Source organism: Glossina fuscipes, unplaced genomic scaffold, assembly GCF_014805625.2.
Source record: "Glossina fuscipes isolate IAEA_lab_2018 unplaced genomic scaffold, Yale_Gfus_2 112, whole genome shotgun sequence".
Lineage (NCBI taxonomy): Eukaryota > Metazoa > Arthropoda > Insecta > Diptera > Glossinidae > Glossina > Glossina fuscipes.
The window spans coordinates 310,436-337,582 of record NW_023998455.1 but is presented as its reverse complement, the minus strand read 5'-3'; positions in this window follow the sequence as shown (position 1 = coordinate 337,582).

Sequence of the window (27,147 nt, the reverse complement as noted above, 5' to 3'; positions counted from 1 at the left end):
ACAAAAACAAAAAGGGATTGATGTTTGTGTGTCTTCAAAAAAAAAAACCAACGTATCAACCATTTCAATATTAGTCTGTAACCATATTTAACCAAAAAAGTTTACATTTATTTCTATTTTTTTTTTAGATAAGTTTGAGTCGATTGCTATTACATTTTTGCATATATATTATAGTTGATAGAAAATTTCTCGGCGTACGTGTAAAGTGCTTGTATGTGTTCCATAATGATATTTGACTCGGTCAGACGCATTTCTATGCATAAATATGCACACACATCTTCTTTTATCGGTACGGTCTTAAACTGCATTTGCTGGAACCCACCAGATTATGTAATGCATTATAAATCTTCTCTTCTCCCATTCGAATGAATTTTTGAAAATTTTTTTATCATTTGGGCTTCTCATTATTCTAACTATTCTGGTAACTATCATAATCAATCCATTACTAATTATGGTTTTATTTGGATGGAGCAAAGCAAAATCGAAATCATCTTTTCGCATATTTAATAAGCTACTCCTTCAATTGCTTAAGTGAAGGGAAAAGGAATATTTTTCTTTATATGTCCTCTAAACCTTATTTAGTCCCTTGAAAGCTAATCGTAAATAGACTCAACTGAGTCTGCGTAAACAAGTTTATGGAAGTGAGTCTATAGTGAGTCTTTGTTTAAATAAATATGACGATATGGGATTTAAGAATACAATTTAGTCTGCCTAAGCGGGTATGCCTTAGAATGCTTGCTCAAGTGATTGTTCAGATTCAGTTTAAATGGCTTCGGCATAGAGACTTTACGTGAGTGAGTCTTCGAACTCAGTTTAAATGGGTTCGGCATAGAGACTTTAGGCGAGTGAGTCTGCTCAAGAAGATCTGTCTAAACAAGTTCGCCAAACTGAGTTTTTCCGATCAAGTTTGCCTATCTGAACTGGCTGTAGGTTGCTTATCAAGTAAATCTGCCAAGTGTGTGTAGTCCAAAAGAGTTTGATTAAGTTGATCCACCTGACCAAGTACGCCTAACTTTCCTAGATCACCTACTGTGAACTTACCGATAAAGCCTATTAAAGAAGTCCAGGACAATTAATGGTGAAATCGTTAGAGCATAGAGCATAGATACAGTATTTGCGAAAATATATATACCTTAGAGTGTTTGCTTTTAAAAAAGCTTCAATCGTTTCCATCCATTTCGTAATATTCCTCTGACCCTTAACGATATTTCATCAAAAGGATAATGAAAAAATCTCATTACGTGTAATCCTTTGTACACGAAATTCACCTTTCGATCCAAACGAAGCCTTTAATTAATGTCATTTTGTATAGTTGAAATATTTTGCATAGATACATACGCACAAAGCTCGTTTAGATCAGATATACATACTCATATCATCCTCATCGTTCTATGGCTAACATAAGCTGCATGGGGAAGGCGAGAAATTGTAGAAAGAAAAAAAATTCGTTAAATAAAACGTCGGCATCATTGACACTAGTTTAACTACCCAACTCAACCAGCCGGCATTCTTTCTATACCTGATCATATATACATATATATACATATATACATATGATGACGATTAGGGAAACGGTCAATAGTTAAAACGTAAAATGCGATGAAATGCACTCTTTATCTAAAGTTCTGTACAATCTACACAGTCATATGAGAGTCTATGTAACGATGCTTATGTGATATAGTAGGCATACATATATGTAAATATATATATATATATATATATATATATATAGATATAAATGAATGCAATTCACATAATGATGTCGGAGTATGATGCACATGTTAAAATTGTATCGATGTCAGTGCATCGGTGCGATTGCTAACGCCATTCAAACCTCTATCTCTAATATGAACGAATATGCTTTGCCAGCTTACTTGCAGGCACATTCATATCAAGTACATATTGAACTTGGTTTGAGTGTCATGGTTAACGGAGCAGTGTGAGCTTTGATATTTTATATCCACACGTCTACCCAAATGTTACATATGTATATATAATGCATAAGTATATAAATATATATATATATATATATATATATTATATCTGTATATACATAATAGTATTTATATGTATAGGCATGCATCTATTGTATATAAATGCATAGACTAACGACCAGATAGATGTCTGTATGTGCATATGTATAACTGGCGTTGGTTATAAAAAAAAAAAAAAAAAATGAAAAATTGTGCATTTATTAGCAAAATTTTAGTGCCTTAGTTTGTCGTTTGACCTCAGCTGCTAGAAAGAGATCAAACCTTATAATGCGTACTATTGTCTATTCGATTCGTGTCCATTTTAACAAATTATATATTGAGAGGGAAGGGATTTTAGATAAGCAATATATATATATATATATATATATATACATGAATATAAATGAATATTTTCTATAGAAGTATGGGATATGTTGTTTTTTTTTTTTTACCTTTTCCCAGGCTTCGGTATGATGGTATGTATACATTTTTTGTCCTTTCAAGCCAAATAAGCCCTTTTTTAACATTTACGATATCCTTTTACTAATCCTATCACTGATTAAAGTCCATTACTAGCATTAATTGATTAAAATCATTGTCATGTCCAAATTGATTAGTTATAATTAAAGGTCATTACGAATCAGTGAACAGTGTTGATAGTTTTTATTAACATTTTATTAATGATTGTGTGAAAGTAATTTTTTATTTTTTATTTATATTTTTTTTTAACTTTGTTTTAAACAACATTCAGTCTAGTCATTACATAAATATAAAGAGATTTAACTACTTCCGCATTTAGGCAAAGGATCAGAAGTTAATAAGGTAGACTTATTAGGCCTTTAAATCAAAATTATTTAAAGAGTTTTATGGAATGCTAAACTCGAATCTCTTATTATTTTCTAGTTTTCTATAATTTGCCGATAAAGTGGAATTTTCTCTTCTAACCTGCAAGTGTGGGGGATTTTACTTTGTTTTTGTAAAGTTCTGGAATATTCGTTGAAATATTGGTTTAGCGCTATGAAAAGCGTTTAGCGTATGCAAATTCTTCTTTTTTTTTCTTTTTGAGAAGATACTGGATTTTTGGGAAATACATGTAAGAGCGCGCATAACTTGATATGTATCTATTGGCAGCTTCTTGAAATTGCTTTACTTCGGTTATGGGAAATCAATCGCTTTTCACAATACTGAAAGTGCCTTTAATTGTTCATTCACCCATCAGATGACATAAAAATTCTATAAAACCAAATGATTGTCAGTTGTTTCTGAAATACATTCGTGATCGTCTACTAATCTTATAAACTTTTTATGACCGTAACCAAAGGATGTGAGGTGTATTCCCCACTGCCAAAACCAATGCAACGCCTAAAAGAAAACTTGTTTATATACCTTTTATTAGTATCAAATTCTGAATCGATTTAAGCATGTCCGTCTGTCCAATGCGCGTCTGTTTAATTTTTGTTGTAAGAATTCTTTCAATCTATCGCTTTTAATTTTGACAATAGCATTGAAAATGCTTGTGAGCAAATCGGTGTACAAAATGGGCCAAATCGGCCGCAAGACAAACCCACAACACCACGTAAACTGATAACACCTCTCCTTTTTCACAAAGACTAAAAATTTCGTTTTTTGCGTATTACTCATAAACTCCAATAAATACAGTTACAAAAACGTATATTCTATGGACGATACTGAAGTACTTTTACAAAAATGGGAAAAATTGATCCCGCCTAGTCAATATTCATTGTTTTTGTAAGATCCCCATAACGTGCAGAGCAAGCTTCAAAGATCCCATAAAGTATGTAAATTCTTGGCCAGTTGCAAATTTGGTATGCACCGAAGCATGTCCGTCTCTTCGTGTGTCCATCTGACTGTCTGCGCAACTGTGTTGTAGTTGTGGTAAACATTCTCCCATTAAGTAAAATGAATGTATCGCCTACAAATTTCGAAAAGAATTTGGAAGTGACTTAAACCTTTCAAAGGACACACCTCTAACGACCAATACGAAAAAAGCTTTTATTTTGAAAATAGAATAAATCAACCACGCCCACTCCGTATTATGGAGCACGAAGATTTCGTTCTTTTACTTTTTTTGTTTTGGGGAACGGTAATCGGTATAAAAGAGTCGGTCCCGGCCGAATATGATTTTCTCACTTGTCATTATTATAATTAATTTATCGCAGAGAAATTAATTCTTGGATTAAAGTTAGAGGAACGTCAGCAGCCAAGTTTATCGGCTCCAGTTTTAGAAAAATGACTAAATGATTAGTTTGGCCCTTTCTAGATTATATCAGTACCATTAAGATTTCCATAGGATTACTTTTTCCGAGAGCGAGGCTTCGAATTCCTGCAGATCTTGCTCGGTACAAAGCGTAGTTTTAATGTAAGATTTTATGGCAATTGTATCCGATAACAATAAATGTCTTAAGCATTTCTCGATAGGTGGCAATTACGGCCATACGGCTACGGAATCTTAGCAAATGTCCTGATGTTAGTGTGAGTTTTTAACCTTTTTCCCCTAAATGTATTCCCATTGAAACTTAAGCAAGTACCTTCTGTACCTGAGTGTAGCGTATGGAAATTTGCACATAATTGAAGGCGATTTTTTAAATGGACACCGTTTTTACTTAGAGGGACATAACGTGCCTTAAGTCGACGGCTAGAATGGTCAAACCTTACATATGAATTGAAGCTCGGATTGCGATGCGAGTACCCATTTCCTTTACTTGTGGTTCTCACGCAACCAAAATTTCTTTACTAATCTCATAAGGATAATCCAGAGGAAAAGACTTAGGACCATTGCAGAAACTGATCAATTGACAATTCCTTTTATAAAAAGAAGCATGGAAATGTTAGAGATATATACACAGATATGTATAACTCTTAAAGGAGACAACGTTGATGAATGAAATCGAATTTCGCCCAAGCAATATATTTTCTCACGCACTCCCGAAACTACTAACTAGAGCATGGTACACCAAGCTCGCTTTTAACACGAAAAAGTATAAAACATAACGACCTTAATTAGGACCTTCAGGTGCAGACCTTCACGAGCAGAAATTTAAAACCAATGTTGGGAAGAAGAAATCAGGAAAACTGAGAGCGGATTATAGGCAGTTAGCAGAGAACCATAGGCTAGCAAAGCGAGTGAAATTTTGAGAATGACTTCAAATTCAAGATAAAATCGATAAGAAAGAAAAGCAATAAAACAAAAAAAGAAAAGATATTGGGTAAAAAAGGACTAAAACATATAAAGCAAATATCAAAGCAAAAGATGATAAGCTCGCCATTCGAAAGTAAAAAATGAATTCATTTTCGCCCTTCTGAGCGTACTTCAAAGACAAAATAGGAAAATTAAAGTTATAAAATGAAGTCGGAGAGAGAAGAAGAGAGGAAAGAAAGAATTGAATCCTCATCGCAAGTAATGTTATGAAATCCGCGTAAAGCAAAAGATAATTTGAAAGATTTTGGTTATGCTTTCTTAAAGACTTATATGTGTAATGTGGTGGCAGCGAAAAGGAAATGAGGAGAGACATAGGGAACGACCGCAGCCTGGGAAATGAGTTCCTGATCGGTAAACGTTTTGCCACTCCCTCCAACTATGGCCAAACACCAATGGTAATAAAAGTATTATCTACCCCACAAAGGATTGAATCCAGGCGTGACGGCTTGGTAGTCGTACTCCTTAACTGCTTGCGAACCCATAATCATATATAATATTAAGAAAATAGGTAACGACCAGGTTCTTATCTGAAATAAAAGAAACTGCCAACAGATTGACAATAATTAGTTTATTCAAACTCTAATATTCGTTACTGTTTACAAAGGAACACTTTTGTGTACAATGTAATGAGAATAAAAAACAGCTGCCTGAAGATACAGAAGGAAAGTTAGCACATTTTAATTCAAATTTTATGAGTTTGTTATGTCATACGGAACCGAACCTCATCATTGAGCTGAAATTTCACACTGTCTAGTATGTTCCGTCCGGTTTTCAGCTCAATTCCGTTAGTCAATTGGCCTTCTTAGTTTAAAGCAACTCATGTTTTACTTTCACCAATATTAACCGTTCCCTCATCCCTATTATTATTATTTGTCATGTTAACATTGTATTGTGTTTCATTTTCAACACCCATCATAAGCAGGAAAAAAAATTTCTCCGACCTTTAGTGCTTTTTGTTTGATGCAAGACTCGATTTATGCAAAAGCTCCAGAAATTTGCATCTTGAATTCTTATGCGGGATAACTCATATTAAGCTTAAGCACAGTATTTTCGCGGAACGAAGCTAATGTTTAAAATGATCATAAAAACTTAAAACCTTATCGCTTATATAATGCAATAAACATTTATTCGTATGCGTGATGTTAGAAGGACTGGAAGTCAAAGGTCAATTGATCATTGAAAATAGAAGGAATAATAAAATTCTTCAAAGTCCTTTAATTATTCCTATCATTATTATTAGTCCTTTTATTATTTGGATCTCTAATTACTGGGGAAGCAACCTTGTTGAGTGAGTGTTTAACTTATTTAAATCTTATAGGCGATGATGGTTACGAAAGTGACTTACAACAGAAATGTAGAAATCCTTATTTAGATGCTTGCATCCACTCTTCTGCACACTATCCAAAAAAAAAAGATATTCTACATTTTCATTGCTTCAATAGCGCTTGGAATAACTAGGCTTCAAAGATTCAAGTTTTCGCGAACTGTAAGGGCTAACAAAGACACAAACTTTTTAGTTATGACATTTTCTAATTCAAGAGTCCTATACATCTGTGTGGACCAAAGTCACGACTCCTTTTAGTTCCAAAGTCTTAGTTAGCATTAATAAGAATAGGTTAAATACCATTGCAATACACCTATGGCGACAACAGTCAGAGAGAGGAAGAGAGAGTCATTGTTATAATTATTATTGTTATTATTATTATTAATTTAGCCCGAGAGATCTTAAAGCACCAGCATCTAAGACTATCTGTCGGCTTTATGGAAAAACTCTACCGCGCTTGAGATTTGAATCCACCATCATGGAGTTGTTAATCGAGGCTCTTTGCCTACTCGTCCCCTCAGGCGGCTAGAAGAGAGTTAAAATTAATCGAAAAGTCTGATTGCCATTCTATTCTTGCTGACACGAGCAAACGTCACGCAAGAGCGCCCGTGCGTGGAATCATAAGTCGACAGAAATTATTATTGATAAAAATTAATAGGAGTAAGGTGTTAATGAGTGCCGTCAAAGCAAAAGTAAGGAAAGCTTGATATGTAAATAACGTTACATTAGGAAATTGGATTCTTAGTTGTTAACTATTTGATCAGGCAGGGGGGTTAATGATAGTACAACCTATACACACAAAGCATTACTTTAGTTGTGTAGTCTAAAAGTCTTAAGTAGATTACTAGGTCTTTCAGCTCCGTACTATGCCACAGTAGGAGTTAGTTGGGCAATCGAAAAATTATAAGTAGATTACAGCCCCGTGCTAGGCGGTAATAAATTACTTTAGTTGCCTAGTCTAAAAGTATTAAGCAGATTACTAGGTCTTTCGGCGTCATTCAACTCCATACCTTACCTTAGTTAGGCAGTCGAAGAATTATAAGCAGCTTACAACGCCTTCCAACCCCTTGCTAGGCCACAATACGTCACTTTAGTTGGGTAGTCTAGAAGCCTTAAGTAAATTTTATAAATTTTTCAGCCCTGTTCTAGGCCACGATACATTATCTTAGTTGGGCAGTCCAAAAGTACGCATTGAACTTCTTAGCACTTCACTTCCCAGTTACGTTAGAGGACGAAGTTTACGCCCCTACGTTTGCTTTGACAATGATCTTCAACTTCGAAAGACAATTTGTATATGACATTTTACCCCATCTGCCCATACTGCGCAAGACATTTAAATTCTTTAATACTTTCCGGTCGATCTGATTTTAAAGTTATACCAATCCCGCGTAATCATAACACCAGTTCGCTTAGGCTTAGAATTCTTGAACTTTCTCCATTTCTATATTTTGTTTAATATATTGATGACAATAATCATCTGCTATAAAATTGACTGAATGACAGGGCGACAATTTCAGGACTTGCCTTCAAATCAAGTTGTTTATATCGTTCAACCCATCTGAAAATTTCTGCGCCCTACTATCTGCCTTAAACTTATTTGTAACTTAAACACCAAGTCACTTATTCGAGCCAAATTCAAAAATACAGCATTTAATAGACGTACATGTTTATACCCAACCAATTGCATTCACCAGGTCCGCTATATCCTCTTTTTCTGAGCCTTGGTATTGTCTTTGATTACCTTCTTTAATTTACAAAATAAGTAGGTACTTAGTAAGAGAGAAAAAGCTTCTTGGTCTTGCGAAATGATTGCCGGGAAAATTTGTGAACCCTTACATTACCAAGGCTCTATTTACTAGTATTGTTAGATCAATCCTAGAATAATCTTAGATGAGGTGATGTCCGTCCTATCAGTATTATATTGATTCGAGCGAGAGCAGTTCTTATCATTCGCTTGGGAAAGTCTCGGATGCGATTTTAATCGTAACATGCTGTGAAGCTTGAGCATAAAATATTGCTCATCGATTTACGTAGACGTATCTTAAACATAGTCTTTGTGATTGTAAATGAGTAACTGATTGGCGAAATTGATTCGCTTGCGCTTTTGAAAGAAATTAACCTAAATGTTTACTAAACGGTCATATCATTACCTTCTGATTGAGCTCTGGTTAAGTCTGGTTTAGGTAGGTGTGATTTACTAGCCCCATGAATATCATCAATAGAGATTTGAATAATACATACTACTTATGGTCCTTGCCCGATGCATTCTTTGAAATGCCCTAAACACGCCGCCAACGTCTCCGCCAATATTTGTCTAGGCATATATTCTTTATACAAGGGAGTATAGCAGATAATTTCAAACCTTAGTTTTAATTGTTGTTTTACTTTCTTTTTCTTTTTTTTCTATTTTCTTGATCGGAAACTAAGTTTACGTTTATCATCCCATTTGTTCGCAATACTTGTACTGTAAGATATGGAACTCACAAGTGACAATAATTAATTTCCAGAGCTGTTTTAAGGAGAATAGTGAGTACCGTTGAGAGTCTACCGTTGTCGAGAAAGTATGCATTTTTCTTACTATCGCATAAAAAATTCGTCAATCGCAAAATTGCTGAGGGAGGTTACTCGTTATCGGGAACCATAAAAGGCCAGTACGTAGGCGTAAGTTAACCACTGATATAGCACTACCTTAATATCGAAGATGAATGCGTCATTTCTATGCAGTAAATAAAAGGAATGTCACTGGCCTCTGGCCCCAAATTTGAGAGTCTCTTTTCTTATACGATTTCTAAGCATTTTGAATGAATTACCCAAATGACGGACGAAGCAAGCCTCGATCTCTCTCTCTCTCTCTCTCTCTCTCTTTCACTAATACCTGTATATTATCACACTCTAGGCTTATATATTTAGAATTTAGGTCTAAGTCCGAACATGAAGAATCTGAAGGCGGAAACCGACTAATCGTTAAGAGTTTCTGTACATTTTTCAATGGCTTAACAAGTTTCTCGTCGATTGATGACCGAAGTATTGCCGGCAAATTGTGCGGAAAAGGTACGAAATTTAGAATCCAATGTTCTAGTTACTACGCCTTTACGTGTGGTTAAGACCAAGCTCTCTAAATAAATCAGCACTGCAGTTTACGATCCTATCTCGACCTAAACAGTTCTTCCAGTTTTTCCAAGAATGTTCAACGCTTCTTCTTGTGCATATATTTTGATCGTTTTTTCTCTTGAAAATCCAAATATTTTCCATAGTTTTGTACAAATTTTTTCCTGACTGGGCAGCACTTTTTCAGCGTTTCGAAACTGTTTGCAAGCCAATCATATAATCGTCCATTTTCGACTGCTACTGTATACTTTTGTAAATTTGCGTTGAAAAGAACACTGACGAACATATTTAAATTAATTGTCGTAACTTAACCTCAAAAGATGTGAACAAATTGAGCAGAGAGAGACCATAGAAAAATTCCAAGAAAATATATTAATAGAATGTATCGAAGAAGGCAATTGTCCAATTGCTTGAAAGTGCCGTTAAACGCTTTTGATTTGATTCGATAAAGGCCATAAAATAAAAAAAATACTGGCTGCCAAAGTCAATCATTAATTAATGGCTCCTGTAGAGACTCATATGAACTTAAACTATATATTTTTCATATGAGAGAGAGAGGGAGATAATTTATTAAAATTAAACAATTAGTTATAAATATATATAAATATATATGCATAGGTATTTTTTAAAACGTCTGATTGGGGACTGTTTTCGTCATAGGCAACAACACATCATAAATCATAATGATGTACATGCACTGCTGGGTATTCTATTGCTATGCGAAGACAAAAAGATAAATTCCCTATAGAATTATGATATATAGGCTGAGTTGCGCTCTGATATGTCAAAAAAACGCGAAAAATGTTCAACATAACGCGTCGCTTGCACTTGCATAACTAAGCAAGTGATCCTCATACCAATGCCCATATAACTATTTACCACAGGTCAGGCGTCACCGCTCTCCCCTTGTCCTTACTCCTCCCCGGCCACCTAACGAATGCGGTTGCTGTTGCAATGCAGTTAGACAATTTCAAACAAAAACAAAAAAAAAAAAAAGGGAGAAAACCACCGAACGTATTGCAATTTTTGTTTAGGTCAGAAAGGAAAGAAACGTTATTGGTGGCAAGAAGAAGTTATGAAGCGGCGTAGAAGTAAGAGTGGAGTTAGCTGCGGGAACAAATAAAATTGCATATGCATTTTTCAAGCAGAATGCATTTGAGGCGAACATAAGCTTTCTGCCGAGTGATAGTAAACGAATGTAGAATGACATGCAATTGCACGTAAGTAAATTCGTTTTTTTGTTTTTGTCTTTGTTTTTTTGGTTTTTTTCTTTTTTTTTTTTTGCTTTTTCTTTTTGCGTGATTTCTATTTTCTACAATTTGAACAAAAGTGGATCCAACTTTTAAGTACTTGCAGCAATTTTTTTATGAAAAAAATGAAATAAAACATAACGGCAGTGGCTAAAGTAAGAGAAGAAGAGCGATAGAGCAAAAGTGCACACATACAAACACACCGCGCAACAAAACAACTAAAGTTTAAGGTATGTGACGCAATGCGACGTTAAGGGCAGTTCTTTTTATTTTTTACAAATATAAATATATATACACACACACACACATGCACACTTACAATTGAACACACACGTACATGTGTGTCATGAACGCACACCGATTCGGATTTGTGTCTAAAGGCTGTATGAGAAAGATTTAAGCTCAAACTCGTGTGATAACAGGAAATACGCGCGTTCTCATGCTTTTATTATTATTACATATATAGATAAATATATATGTGTGTATATGTGCGTACATATATTTATATATAACATATATGTATATATATATATATATCTTATGTATATGTAAATGCATATGCAGTGTGCAAGTGAGTGTATAGAGGTATAGCAGTAGATTGGTTAGCTATGTGGGCCAAAACTTTTCTGGTGACTCCAAATGTTTTATATGCACCGGCTGTCTGTCACTGCATCAAACTGACAGTCAAGCAGGCATCCAAACTCAAGCATGCACCTAGATGAACAAACAAACACACACACACACACACACGCACACATAAACGCGGCGTCTCCCATAGGCACGACAAGAGATAGAATGAGAGAGAGACAGAGAAAAAGAGAGAGTGAGAGAGAGAGAGAGAGAGAGATAGAGAGAGACCCTGGCTCTGACAGAACTATAAATAAGGAGGCAAATGCTAACCTGCATTTGGATTACAAAAACAAAAAATTGATGTACATACTCGCACACACGACTACCACATTCAAACCTATGCAGGCTTGTGTGTTATTGCGTTGCAATGCGGTTGCATTGAAAAAGTGCAACGTAAAAAAAAAAAAAAAAAAACAAAAAAAAAAATTGAAAAATTGTGCTGCGTTTTATTTCATTTTATTACCCAACCTATTTCTCTTGTTCTTCTTATTCTTGTTGTTGTTGTTCTTGTTGCTGTAGTTGCAGTTGTTGTTAGTTTAATACACGGATGTAAACACACAACTACGTACACACAATTGCTTTGGGTATCTATTTGCATTGCTTAACACTATGTGTGCGTATGTGTGTTTTTGTAAGTTTGGGTGTGCGTGTATGCGGGTATGCGTTTTACTGTATGTGTATTCGTTTTTATATTTTCACTAGTGTAGGCGCATTAAAAATGCGCGCTTGCGTTTGAAAAATAACGCGCATTTTATTCAATAGCGAATAAAAAAAAATTTAAACAAAAAAAAAAAAGAAAACAAAATAAACAGAAAAATTTACAAAAATGCTCCGCCTTCATTTGAGCTGTAAGTAAGATGCGTGCGGTGGCTTTTAGTTAACATTAGTCACCCATATATATATATATATATATATATATATATATATATATCTGTATACGTATATATAGTCCAGCAGTGCTATTTCTATTGCAAACCATGATAACAACAACAGTACCAAGCCCAACTATTGTGGGCTTGAAGCTTAAAAATCTACTGAAAGACAAATAGCCCGGAGGTTCCCGGTTATTTATTCTTTAGCCCATATATAGGTATAGGTATCGTGCTAGCCCTTTGGCGGGAGGCTATATCACCCATATATATATATATATATATATATGTATTTATATGTATAAGTATGTGTTTGTGTGTATAAGTATTTCAAAACTTTGTCAATGCTGTTAGTAGCAGCTTTTTTATTATTGCCATCAATACATACATATAAACATCAACGGCATCATCATCAGCGTCATCATCGTCTATCTATTTATCAGTGACCATCAGCAATAGTATTTCATCAAAAGTCTCTCCACTTGAATTTCCGGCAAATTCAATCCTTTCATTAAACATTACAGTCACCGAAGGTATGCGTGCATATACAAATACATATGTATATATATATATATATATATATATATATATATATATGTATATATATTATATATGTGTTTACGCTTGGATTTTTGTGCGTAGTTGTTATTTATATGGTTTTGTTTAATTGTACAAAGACTATTTTTTTATTTTTATTTATTTTTTTTAATATTTATATATATATATATATATATATATATGTGTATATATTTTATTTCAATTCTCTTATCACTATTTTGTTAATAAAAATATATGCATAAAAAACAAGAAGTGAACAAAACAACAAAAATGTTTCAAATACCTGATATTTTATTATTATATATATTTTTTTTAGTTTTTATGCAGTTGTTAAGGCTGTTGTCGTTTGTTTTTTATTTTTGCTAAGGGGAATTATTCTTGTGCATAAAAACAAAAAAAAAAAAAAAAATCCCTCTTTGGCTAGATTGCTGTGAGAATTTCACTATACATTTTATTTTTTTTTTATTTTATTTTTTTTTTTTTTTATTATAATTTTTTGTAAAATCACTCAGATTTACTTGAAATATTTTTTAATTGAACAACTTATAGGAAAACAAAAAAAAAAAAATAAAAAAAATAATCCATGCTCCGCAAGCCTTGCTCGTTGCAATGAACATAATCTACAATCTTGTCCTGTTTCACAAATCATCATAAGTAGGTAGATCTTGCGTTCGATTGGTCTCTTCTGAATGGTTTTTTGTTCGTTCTTAACTTTTTTTCTACAGAGATTTCAACCAACCTATTGCCTGAAAAGCTTCCTCTCTGGGAAATGAAGTCTTGCTAAAGCTTTCTAACACTTTTACATTCGTTTTGTATTCACCCCCCTGCTTTTTTGATATAAGTATAACAGTTTTAGCGATCTAGGGGTCAATGTATTATATAGGGATTTCTATCTTCTGAGCCTGTTTCTCTTATTATAATATTAAAAAAAAAAAAAAAAAAAATTAACTCATCGCTTTTTTCACTCTTTTTACCCTACACACTTTATGATATAAGGTATATTAAGTTCATGTGAATGTATATAACACCAAAGAGAGTTTAAGACGCGACCAACTTTCCATCATTTTTTTAATGCATCTAAACATGTATGTCCGTCTGCCCGTCTTATGTAAACACACGGGCAATAAGTGCTTTGATGTGCTTTAACCCAAGCATGAATCCGTAATTTGTCATAAAAAATTAAATGGAACAAAATTGGAGCTACATGCGTCTGTTTTCTGCTTCCGCTCCCGCTATATAAGATTTCTGATGAATTGTAAGCTCCTCAGGAAATGGTTTAATTTTTAGTGTTTGAAAATGAAAGTTGGTCCGCAGTAGCAATTTAATAAAAAAAAGTTACTGGTAAAGAATTTGGATCAGGTAGACCGATTTTGTGCATATATTATGGGATGTCGTGAGAAGCAAACCATTATCTCGACAAAATGTGTAATTTCTAGTGAACTACAAAAAAAAATTCGAATTTTTAGGAAGTAAATTAAGTTCGGAAAATTTTGGATTACGTCGCGTGAAGTTTTTGTCATGATCCACTATGCGGTCTTTCATGAAAAGCAAGACTTTGCAGGACAATTATGTTTATTTTTATTGTATTATTAGTAAAACGGGACAATAATAGTACTAAGCGAAGCGATGTTGGGCAACTAATAGCCAGTTTTTTTCCAAGTGTAATGTCCCTTTCATCTTCTCATCTACATATCTTTTACGATCCTTTGATTGGTCCTTTTCCTTCGTCTAACTAACTCTTTTGCAGTATGGACAATAACCGGCAGCTTGTTTTTTCAAATCAATTAAACTAAGACTATTCGAACTTTAAACTTTAGAATTTAGAGCCTGGTATTGGGGATGTTATTAATCGTGGGGCACTGAATACATTTCGGAAAATCTATTATTCTCTTCCTATTTGCTCGTGTTTCTATTTGATAAAAGGATGCCTCGCTTTTTTGCACATTTCATCTATTTAAACATTCGCAAGTATTTTTTGCCTTAGGACGCCTCAATCGTTCTTCTTTTGTAAATTTTTCCATTTTCTTTCTCTGCGCCATTTTTCTTCTTCTGCAATTTCTACATCTATTTATATTTCTATTTCTCCTTCTTTTTTTCTTAGTTTCACCATTCGCTTATATCACATTTTTACCTTCATCTCTACTTCTATGTCTATGTCTTTTTCTTTATCTATTTCTACTTCTTTTTCTATTTTTAGTCTCATTTCTAATTCTAGTTGTACTACTACTACTTCTAAACGTTCTTTCATTACATTGCTACTTCAGATTTTGCTTTCACTTCTGCATCCGTCTCTAAATCTAATTTTACTTCCACACATGCTTCCAAGTCCATCATTACTTTCACTTCTACATCTGTCTCTACGTCTACTGCTACTTCTACTTCTATATCTACTTCCCTTATCTACACACATACACAGCTTTTATTTCCATCTACTTGCTATTAAGATAGAAAACAGGAGATATGTCAAGGTCAGCTGATGTACTGCGAATGCAATTGTCTAATCATCGGCAATGATAGGCTTTGAAATGTAAATATGATGGAAACGATAATCGCGTGCATCAACGCAAGTGATAAACATTTACGACTCGACAGATAGAAGTGATAGGCTAACGTAGACATTTAGACATTGCCATTCCTCTAGGCTTAACGATCTTTACAAGTATCTTTTGTACGAAACTAGTAAGGCTTAGGTAAGTAACTCTTGGTACATGGTGTACATGGAATATTAAGTAAAGTCAAGCTGATAATAATTAACTGGTATTATCGCAATTGTCGCAAAAGAATCCGCATCAGGTTGTAGATCTTATTGAGATAAAGGTACCCATAGATGGGAATATGAGGCATGATCTCAATGGTTAGGCCTTGGAGTACTTAAAGGAATATTGGAAGTTATATAAGAAATCTGATAGGTTAGTAGGTTAAAGCAATATAGTAGAATGAAAGAGCATAAGAGAAGAGTACAACTAACACTCTTCGTGTGTATTCATCGATATACCTAACATTATTATTAGAATGTTTATTAGATTGTTCATGAACGACCAAAGTCGAGTTACCAAACTGAATCTTTGACTTAAGAGGTATGGGGAGAGGAAATGCAATAAAAGATACTAGTGACCAGGGTACTAGTATCTTGCATAAGTGCGTAACGAAAATCACGTTGTCTTAATCTTTTGGTAAATAGCCACCTTTATGGCGCTCAAAGGTAAGCCTGAATTGAGAATGAACGCATGAAGTAGGCCGATGAACTAACCCCAGCTAACCTCTTCAAAGCAAATTTTAACTGCTTCCAAGTCCTTTCCCATCATTGTCATGATATTTATTGCAATTAATTTATAACGTATACGCCAAATAGAAATTCTGGCCGCCCTGTCAGGCTTACTACCTCGTTTTTCAGCACAAGTGTAGCGCTAACCAAAAGCATTTGTTACCCATCGTAACTAGGAGAAGTTACGAGTATGCATTTTCTTACCCTATATTTTTTCTATTTTAATTTCTTCCAGGTTGCTTTTAACAATCCTGTTTTAGCACAAATTTTTTACAAAGAGTTATATTGAGGCTATTGAAAATCTCGTCAAGATTTGTATTTAATTGCGTATAAAGCAGCGTTGATTTGGAGGGTATTGTCACAATCGTTACACCACAAATTCTGTAGGATATGAAAAAAAACAGTTACGAAAATAACAAATTAATTATTTAATTGATTAATTAATTCATTATTTGTTTAATTAATTTTTTAAATTTTTTAATTAAATAATTATTGTTTAATTAATATTTTAATTTTTCAATTAATTAATTAATTGTTCAATTAATTTTTTCATTTTTTAATTAATTAATCACTTAATCATTCATTAATTCATTAATTTCTTAATTAATGTGTTTAATTAATAGGGTGTAGGGTATAAAAAAAAGTTTTTAGGTTACGAATATTAAATTACTTAAAAAATTAATTTATTAAAATAGTTTTAAGTTACAAAGTTTTAATTAAATATAAATTTAATTAATTAAAAATTAATTTTTCATCTTCGCAACTTAAAAACCCCTTCCTTTTTATGCCCTACAACACTTGTGGTACGAGTGAAGATTAAATTAGTGCGGATATATGGAATATTTATAAGGATTTGAGTTGGACCTAATCTTTTCATAATCACTTTTTGCCTCAAACTAAGCTTATTCGTTCGTCTGTCTACCTTATGTTCGGTCTACAGATCGCAGTTTCTGAGATATTTTGGTGAAATCCGAGACATCGATTTGTTTTGCTTTGCGTCAAAAACGAAACCTATTGAAAATGATTAAGATCGAAATACTTCTTTCGGCCATTCCCTCATATAAACGTATATTTTCAGTAATCTTTGTAAGAATAACTGTATTAAACGAATTGTTGTAGGATATTTATTTATGATCGGAATACTAAAGTCGTAATACCACGACAAGAAAATACGATCACTGAAGTTCTTACGATTTATCGCGACTGCCAGGTCGCGGGTTACGAATTCAAACCTCAGTGCGATGGATTATATTTTTTAAGTAACTATAAGGTATATCCGACTTATATATGCTTGCCTGTTAATGCTTTTAAGGTATTCTGCGCCATGATGTCGTAGTTTGGACTTAAGTCTTAGGCTTAACACTGTACGCTGTAATGTGAACTTGTCTACGCCTGAAACGAAAAAATTAATAAGGATCTAATTGCGGGTCACACGATCAGAATGCGACTGTTATTTGGAAAACGAATTGACTGATTTCTAATTCAGCGAACAGGAAGGACAGAAAACCCCAGGTTTTTTGATTCAATTTGAAGCATTACAATCATGTTGTCTGCTATTTTACTGCACCTAACTGTTGTCTTCATTTAAAATTTCATATATACAATGCAATTAAAGTGAAACTTTTTCATTTATGTCTTAAAAATCATTATAAGAAATGTAATAAAGCACTAACTGACAATAACAACTCAACTGATTACGCCACACCATTGTAGTACACGAACAAATCGATATAATACGAAACTTTACTTCATCAACAACAAATTATAAAGAAACTTTAATCAAATTCTCATCTATATAGCAAACAACAAAATGTTATTTATAGAAAATCCCAATAGAAAAAAAAAAAAAAAACACAAAACAAAACGAATTTTTTGCTTTTTTTTTTTTTTTTTTTTTTTGTTTCTTTTCTGGAATGAGTAAGAACATGGAAAGTCAGTTCGTTACTACATATGAATGCATTCACACCATAACTTGTAAGGATAGCAAAGTTTTTCAAGTCAATATAAAGGATGAGTTGTGTGCATTGCATACAATGCAACAACAATAACAGCAAAAGCAGTCAACTTAACAATTTTGGCACAAAATGAAACTTTGTATGTAAAATTTTGTATGCAACGCATATTCTCGTTCATCGTTCAGCGAGTGCAACCCATCTTTAGACGTATAAGAGTAAAAAGTAAGGAAATAAGAAATGAAAATTGGGTAAATATTGTAAATAGATAAACAACCGAGCAGACGGAAGGACGGACGGACGGACGGACAAGTAGACTGACAAGGAAACAATCTGGCTAATAGACAAAGGAAAAAGTGAAGTGAAGTCTTCTGAATGGTAAAATGAATGAGAAATATATCTGCACACGCATACGTGTGATACGTACGTATGTATATACATACGGCATACGGTTCGTAATGTGTTCAATGCATGCACATTTACTTTTCAAAGCAACAAATTTCACTTAGAGGGCATGGGTGCTCGTGAATTAAGGTACGAGTACGGTGTAACGACTATTGGATGTGCGGGCTGCTTACTTAAAAATTGCATAGCGACCTCAAATGCATTTCAATTCTAAATGTTGTTGCCAAAGAATTCATCAAATAACAGCAGTAACAACAACTGCAAAAAACAATATATGTTCAATTTTGTATTCGGGTTTTTGTGTGCTTCGAATTTACTTTTTGAAAGGGCAAAAATTAGGATTGCATACAGATATCTATGTCGGTTGCATTGTATTTGGTTTTTGTTGTTATTATTGCTGTTCTACATATGTTTATGATTATCGACGTCTACACCGCACACTCACTGTCTGTGTGCCTTGCACTAATATCCGTCCTACCGGTGCTCTATACACACATACAAACCGTTAGCCTACCAATCAACCAAAAAAAAAAAAAAAAAAAAAAAAACAAAAAAAAAACCTTAGCCCAACAAAAAAAAAAAAAAAAAAAAAAAAAAAAAAAACACAACATAAAATCCAGCGCCAGACATAAACGCAATTAACTCTCAATTTAACCTCATTCCTTGCATTCAATAGAATGGAATCTAATTCGACCTGTTTGTATTTATTTATTTGTACATTGTGCTAAAGCTCAGTAAAAGCAAGCCTTTTTAATTTAAACAAGTATCGATTTTCCTATACCGTCCCTTAAGAACGCTATTCCACAATTCCTATAAGACGAGTAGATTGGATCAAGTTAACGCAAACAGCACTCTTAGGAAGAGACTATCAGGATTTTAAGAATTTGCGATTACCTAAGGCGAAAGTCAGGCAAGCGGCGGCAGTTTTATAACTTGTCCAAACGTCATAGACCATAACCATGTAAAGTGCAAGCCAACGTTTCCATATATCTAGGAGTAAAAGTTTCCTAGAGGTTGAGCAACATATGATGACATGATGACACTAAGCAATTCTTATAGAGAAGATCTGAAATTCCCGCTTGTGACTGTCATATCTGCAAGTACGTGGTCTCTTGCTGGAAAGAAGCATACTTTTGGGTCTTAACCCAGTACATAATGATGACAATAAGAGATTCTTATATAGGAGATCTGGAATTGCCGCTTGTGACCGTCATATCCACAAGTACGTGGTCTCTTGCTGGAAAGAAGCATATGACTGGAAATTAACACCTTCTGCAGAGATTGTATTAGATCGGAAATTCCCGCCTAAAGTCGTGATATCTCGAAGTACATTGTCACTTGATGGAACGAAGCGTATGACTGAGACTTAATTGCTTCTGCAGAGATTAATATGAGACAAATATAATCTTCTCGTCTGTTGGTAATAGTTCCAGTATGTGAAACCCTTTTCGAGGGAAGAAAAATAAATAAGTGAATAACTTTGTGACAACTTCCACACAGATCATTATATATGAAGCGCGGGCTTGTCGCGCGTGAACCATGCCTACAGTATCTAGATGTATTCGACTTTTCTTGGGGGGGAAGAGAAGCACATAACATAGTTTTGATAACTTCTGAAGAGACCATCACGTGATGAAAGCATACTTTTCGCGTTTTGACTGGGGTTGTAGTATATGCAAAGTAGATAGTTAAGTCTGGACAAAATTTCCGCACTGATCATTATAGGTAAGGTTCTCGCGCGTCAGAGTACATAAATGAGTCTTCATAAATGGTTTTAAATACGAGCTTCTGACCCTGGTTAGAGTCAATAAATGAGCCTTCACAACTTCTTCTAAACATGTGCTTTGCCCGTATTGATCGAGGTTTGTTGTATGTGGGACCCTTTATTGGAGAGAAGAAGAATACATAATTTAGATCTGATAACAAGCCGGGCCACAATTGTCGTTTGCATGACCACAGAACTATATGAGTTTCCTGCGATGGCTATGTGGCGAAGTGGCCATTTACCCAGAAACATGCGGCATCTTGAGGGTGGAGAGGAAAAGAAATCTTTAAATGATGACAATTTCCAAAAATATCCTCACCTACGTTGCCAAGTTTGTTCAAAGGGTAGCTTCAAAGATTCGTACTAAACTATACTTCAAATTTGATCACATTGTTAATAATGATTGCAATCATAATCAAGCATTAGTTCTTTTACAATTTCCTTATAATAAAGAAAGATTGTCGGCGGTTACGGTTACAGCATTAACATTGCATAGCAATGCATGTTTCGTTTAAGTTATCTGCATGTCAAGCAAATTACAATTTGATGTCAGTCTAATTCCGAATATTAAAATTGGAAAATAATAAGGAAACCAAACAATTCCATTTACTATACCATGTTTCTAGTTCTATGATGATAATGTTCCTACGTTAAGTGACAAGCATGACTTTCGCTTGTTTTAAACTTACAAGAAATTATTAAGGACTATGCAATGCGTGAAGTAAGTGTATGAATTTCCTTTATAGCTATTAATTGGAACGAAAACTAAAAAAAAAAAAAAAGGAGAAGAAAGAAACTTAATTTCAATTAAACATATGACTGAAGTGCGTGATAGTATATGGAAATTAGGTAAAAACAACAAGAAACGGCGAGTTCGAGTTAATAGAATGCCTTTAAAATTTTCCCTTACGAAGGCCAAATGAAAAATATGCATACCGACCGAACACTATTCATATATTATGGATACAAGGAGCGCCTTGTAAGAAATCTCTCAGGAGACACACTTAATTGGAATATTTTCTACACCTTAAAAACTATAAAAGAAAAACCTAATTGAGTGTAATGGCAAAAGATACAAAAAAAAAAAAAAAAAAAAAAAAAAAGAAAAGAAAAGAAAAAAAAAGACATAAATGTAATTAAAGCGCTCTTTACACTTAAAGATACTCCATATTGTATACATATATGTCGCCAAAGTCCGTGCATGACTCTTGGAAAACAATGAATATATATTTAGCATACAATGTGTAAAGAACATAGCCATAAGCCTCTAGCTTGGCGTTGTGTGTCGTGAGAATTTATAAATTTACCATTTGTCGCCAAGTCTCTGTGGCGTCTTAGTTTCAATATTCTTTGAAGCAACTGCTCAAACATTCGTGTAAACAATAACATGGCTTTGCTATGCAATGCTATAAAAATAGTGATAAGATAAATAAAGTCCTTGCGGTGAATGACTTAAATTGTTTGTGGTTGTCTCTCAAATATTCCATAAACACCTTAGAAATAAAATTTTCCGTAAGGTATGTAGGTGCAGCCAGAATAAAACATTAAAGACGGTGGCTACTGAGAGAGTTAGTATTCCCTAGATAAGTGTGTAATAAGATGTTTCTTAATCACATTTCATGTATTCATGTACGCTAAAGCCGACTTCCCTCAATTTCGTAACTTAAGTTTATGACTTAATTCGTTCAGTAAATGAAACTTAATGGTACGGTTTATGCAAAGAGTTACTTAGTCTAAACGATATAAGACATTTCCTTCATGAGAGTGGGATGAGAATTTAACGGGCTGCCGCAACATGAAGTAGATAAGACTTCAGGGTAAACAAGTTCGCGCTCGCGGGTTAAAATCGCGGTTGACCGGTTCGACGGTGCATGCTCGTAGTTGTAGTGCCTGTTCGGTCGATAAAGACATAGTAATTATTGATTGGACCCTACAGCTTTTCTCTTTTACTTTTTCCATCTTTTTGTAATCATAACCTGGTTGATTGGTGTTACTAGAAAAGGACAGAGAAGATAATGCTTTGAAGAATACTGCAAGCTAACATCATATAATTATTAGGAATAGCCTATGACTAATAAATATTATCTCGGATAAAAGACACGAATGAATAAGTCAAAGACACATCAACAATTTTATGATCATTGGATCTCAGTGTCCATATCGCCAGATGAAAATAAAAAATTAGGTTTAAACATGAAAAAAGTTACGTTGTAAAGGAAGCCAAAAAGCACCAACCCTTTTATTTCAATTATAGCATTAGTGTTGTTAGTCTCATCCGTATACCAGTCAAAGCCAAGACTGAGTTTTTGAGATATTTTAACTTACGGAATGAAGTACGAAACTTTTTTATGGTTACGGCATATTACATAACATTGGCTTACTGGCCTAAAAAAGAAGTGTACAACAGCACACAATAGATTTTTACGAAACAACAAACGATCAGAGTTGCATTTATTCGGTTATTAGGCATTTGACAGATAGGAGAGTCTGCGTCATTGCACAAATCGATAGCCCGACAAGTTGGACATTAAAGAGAAATGTTGTCCTCCGAGAAAAGATCGGGAGGTTCTCAGAAAAGAGATCCAACAGAATAGAGTAAGCCGTTTAAAACGAAAAACTCTTTTTAAGTAGACAGTATGGGTCGTGAGATACACAAAACCTGCTGCGAGAAAGAGGTGAACATGACGGCAAATGACTTGGAGAATATTCTCAAGTAGACATGGAAATTATAGCGTGTGCTTTAAAAAAATGTAGTTATTGCAAAGTAGTATCAACACAACTTCCTTGAATTTTTAGATAAAAAATAAATTCCACGAGAGAGAATGAAGTTGACAGCAGCTGACTTAAAATGTACCGCAGTAATGATGTAGATAACGATGGGCTTTGCAACATGCAAATTCTCCATAAGATTATGTACGTTAAAGCGGCAGCATTGTAAGGAGATAGCAAAAGGTTTAGAAAAAAAATACTAAATAGAAGCGAACAAAACAGCATGAAATGAAACAAACATTTACACCACCAGAGGGGATAAACGTAACCTCTTTGTACTAGAAGGAAAGAATAAATTTCATTAGAACGAATAATGATGACAGCGAAATAAGAAAGGAAGGGAAGAATTTGACAGGCTGGGCTTTAAGGAGAGATATAAGGAATAAGAGATAGCATAATTATGATCACTAGATTTGCGGAAACCCGTCAACTTAACGGACAAATTTTCTCAATCGTCGCAATTGCAAAAATTAAGATAAAAAACTGAGCTTCGACACAAACACTCCTTGATCAATTAGGTATAGGCGGTTAACAAATGGGCCCAATCCGTTAACACTCACGTCCACAATGCAGAAGAAATTAAAGCAACCATTAGGGTCATTAGGATCGGTTTCATGTTCAGTTCAAAAATGCTGAAAATCAATTTACTAACACATCCACAATTAAGCTTAAAATCGAATCCAATGTGCGTTAGAATAAATCGGAAAGAGATAGGCCAAATATTGTTTCGTTGAACTTGTAGAAAGGAATGAATTCATTAGCAAGCGTAACGGTTACCGACTAACGGAAAAGGTAAGCAAGACGTGAGCTTCAACAAAAAAAAAATCGGTACCGCGAGAAGCCTCGTAGTATGGGCCTTGAAGGATTACTATTGGCGAATTGGATGCTGTGACCACAGAATGTATTTCAAAAAGTGTGGTAGTGGAAACCGCGCCCTATGGTCATTAAGCAATTTGAAAAAGTCTAAAGGCTCGGCCACAGTTAATGTAAGATTGTCTTCTCTCTTCCTTCCCTTTCTGCCTTTGCGAGATCACACTGGTCTTTGCAATCGATTCTTGCTAGAAAACCGACAAAAAGTGATTTCCTTCTTTCGCTTTTCTATCCGCCTGCGAGAAGATAGCGAAGTTCAACACGAATAGTTCTTCTTCTTTACGAATAGTTCTCTTTATCTTTACTTTTATTTCTCTTTGCTTTCCTTTGCTTTTCTTCATCTCTTCAACTTGAAAAGTTTCATTCTATCATTATTTTGTTATAATTCTTATATACGTGTATATCATGCGTGATAATCAATTCTATTAAAGAAATCGCTAAAATAATTGATTTTATTGAACCCAATAAGCAGAGAGAGAGAGAGAGAGAGGGAGCGAGAGAGATTAACCGACAAGCAAATTAAATGATTTAATTTATAACAAACAATGAAGCAACATATGGTTGGTATACATACAGAGGCATATGTATGTTTGTATGCATATATGTCTGTATGAATTTACAATGAACCAAATAAATGAAACTCAACGATATAAACAGATCAGAACGTTGCCCAGCATTCAACAATAATAGCAAGTAGTCCTCGATGATGGTGATGGTAATGATGGCAATGTGTGAAAATTTTATACCCAAAAATTCAAAAAAAAGAAAAAAAAAAAAACGAGACCGAGAACGAGAACTGAAACTGTAACTTGAAAGTCAATGAATGTGAAAATAAGCAGCATTAACATACGAGAACATATGATAAACTCGCGCGCATACAAAGTGAAGCCGGTTAAAAGAATAAAAACAAAAAAGGAACGAAAACACACGAAAAAGCCCCTCAACGAAAAAAAAAAAAGCGAAAAAATATGAAAAAAAAGGAAAGTGTTTAAATTTTTATTGCTATAAATTACCGAAAAACAACGAAAAGCCCGAAAAGAGGACAAAAGTAAAAATGCCCAGTGAAACTTCCTGACGTGTATAGCTGAGCAAAAATTTGCTGAACATCATTGTGTGGGAACCGAAAAATGAGCTGTAATAACACCAGTCATTGGAAACCAACTGAACTGAACTCACCGGTTAAGGAATGCATTAAAGTCCAAACGCGACTGCCAACACAAGTGCATGTACATGTTTGCCCGAGTTCGTAGTGTTGTAATGAATGATGATGCATTCATACATAATACTAGAAAAAGAGAAAGAGAGAAAAAGAGAGAGAGAGAGAGAGAGAGTGTGTAAGCCCTACTGGCCGGTAATGCAAATAAGTAGCGAGTTTTTCTGGATAATTTTTACTTTTATTATTATTTTTATATATTTCTTGTTGTTGTTGCTGCTTTTGTCGTTAATTTTTTATTTTTTTTTATTTTTTTATTTATTTTTATTTTTTTTATTTATTTTTTTTCGTATATACATTTCGGTTGTTGTTGCTTTGTTGCATTTTGGGCTATCATCAGCGATGGCCTTCATAAATTCACGTGTGGTCGGCAACCTCATCATATTTTTCATTGCATACATTTACGTTGCAAATGAAAAACAACAAAGAGATAAATAAAAAAATTATTTAAAAAAATAAAAACAAAAAAAGAAAAGCGAAAACATGCATTTTTTGTTTTTCATTTTTTGGAAATTGCTCTGATGTTTGCGTGGCGTTGTTTGCTTCTCTGTTTATGTACACAGCTGAGTGAATGAATGAATTTTTACACTTCTGCAACACTTGCATTTCCGTTTTTTTTTATTTTTTTTTTTATTTAAAACTTATTTTTATTTTTAAATCAATTTATTTTTTTATTTTTTGCAAATTTTTCTTTTTTCTTTTTGTTTTTGCACATCGTTTTCGTAATAATGAAGCGCTGATGAGTCTTAATGCCGGTCATTGACAATGTAAAGTAGCTAAAGAGGAATGAGACTTTTGTTAATTTGTGGCTTGTCTATGAAAGTGTGTGTGTGTGTGTGTGTATGTGTCCATGTATGTTTTAAAATCAAATTTTATAAATTGTTTTATTTACTATTTAGGGCTACATGTGTACTTACTTTAGTTTTGATCCTATACCTTTGATAGAGTAAGATTTACCTCTACCCTGATTGCCGTGAGACTAAGCCTTTATTGCACTAACGTGCATATCGTATTGGATTTTTTTGTCGACCTACTTTCAATATTCATTTTAAATCTATCGAGTATCATCTAACACGATCGTCTAGTTTCTTCGTCTTTCTTTTCGTGTTCATGTAAACCTTTGGTCATGTGGGTCGATCCACCCAACTAGTAGTGTAAGAGTCGATCAACCCAAACGTCACCCCTACGATTGGTGCCGTCTGCAATGCCTTGGAAAACTATATAAACCGCATTTCAAGTAGCGTAAGATTCCACATGTTTGCATTTATTCCATCACCTTCATCGGCATACCTCACTCGATTCATCCATTTTCAATGGTGAGGTGAAAAGCTGCCCTACTCTCAATCTTTCACATATCTCAATAGTTAAAGAGATAGTCGCCAATCCTTCCTTTTGCTAATCCATTTGATCGCTGGCTAATTGAATCCCAATGTAGCGTAAGATTATTTATTTACTGATCGGTACTTTTCCCAAGTGGCCAAACTCTTCCTCTGTCTATCCCATAATGCATTAGATTCTCAATTCGCTAGCCAACTTCCCAGCTCACTTTTAAGGCCATCACTCTCTTGCTTCGCTTCATGATGAAATTGCCAATCCATTCATCCGCCACTCGACTCCCGTTTAACTTTTTCCTCATTTATCTATCCGTTTGGTAACGATTGACAGATCTGCACAAGCGCTGCTTTATTCAACTGCTAGGCTCTTTCTGCTTCCGTGAAATTCTTCTTCAGCCACTTGCGCTCTTATTTCAATACTTGATGATTCTCAATTTGTGAGTCCATCGATCGAGTCTTCTCTATATTTATCAATCGGTTGTCAATTGGTAGGTTTGTGCATGCAACGCTTTACATATCCCCCTCTCCCCTCATTTGTCTTTTTATCCTCGAGGAACGTCTTTTTGAATTATTTGAGTGGCTTGAAAAAGACACCGCTTTTCCATTGATTTTACTTATTGCGCTCGTATTCCTACACTAATC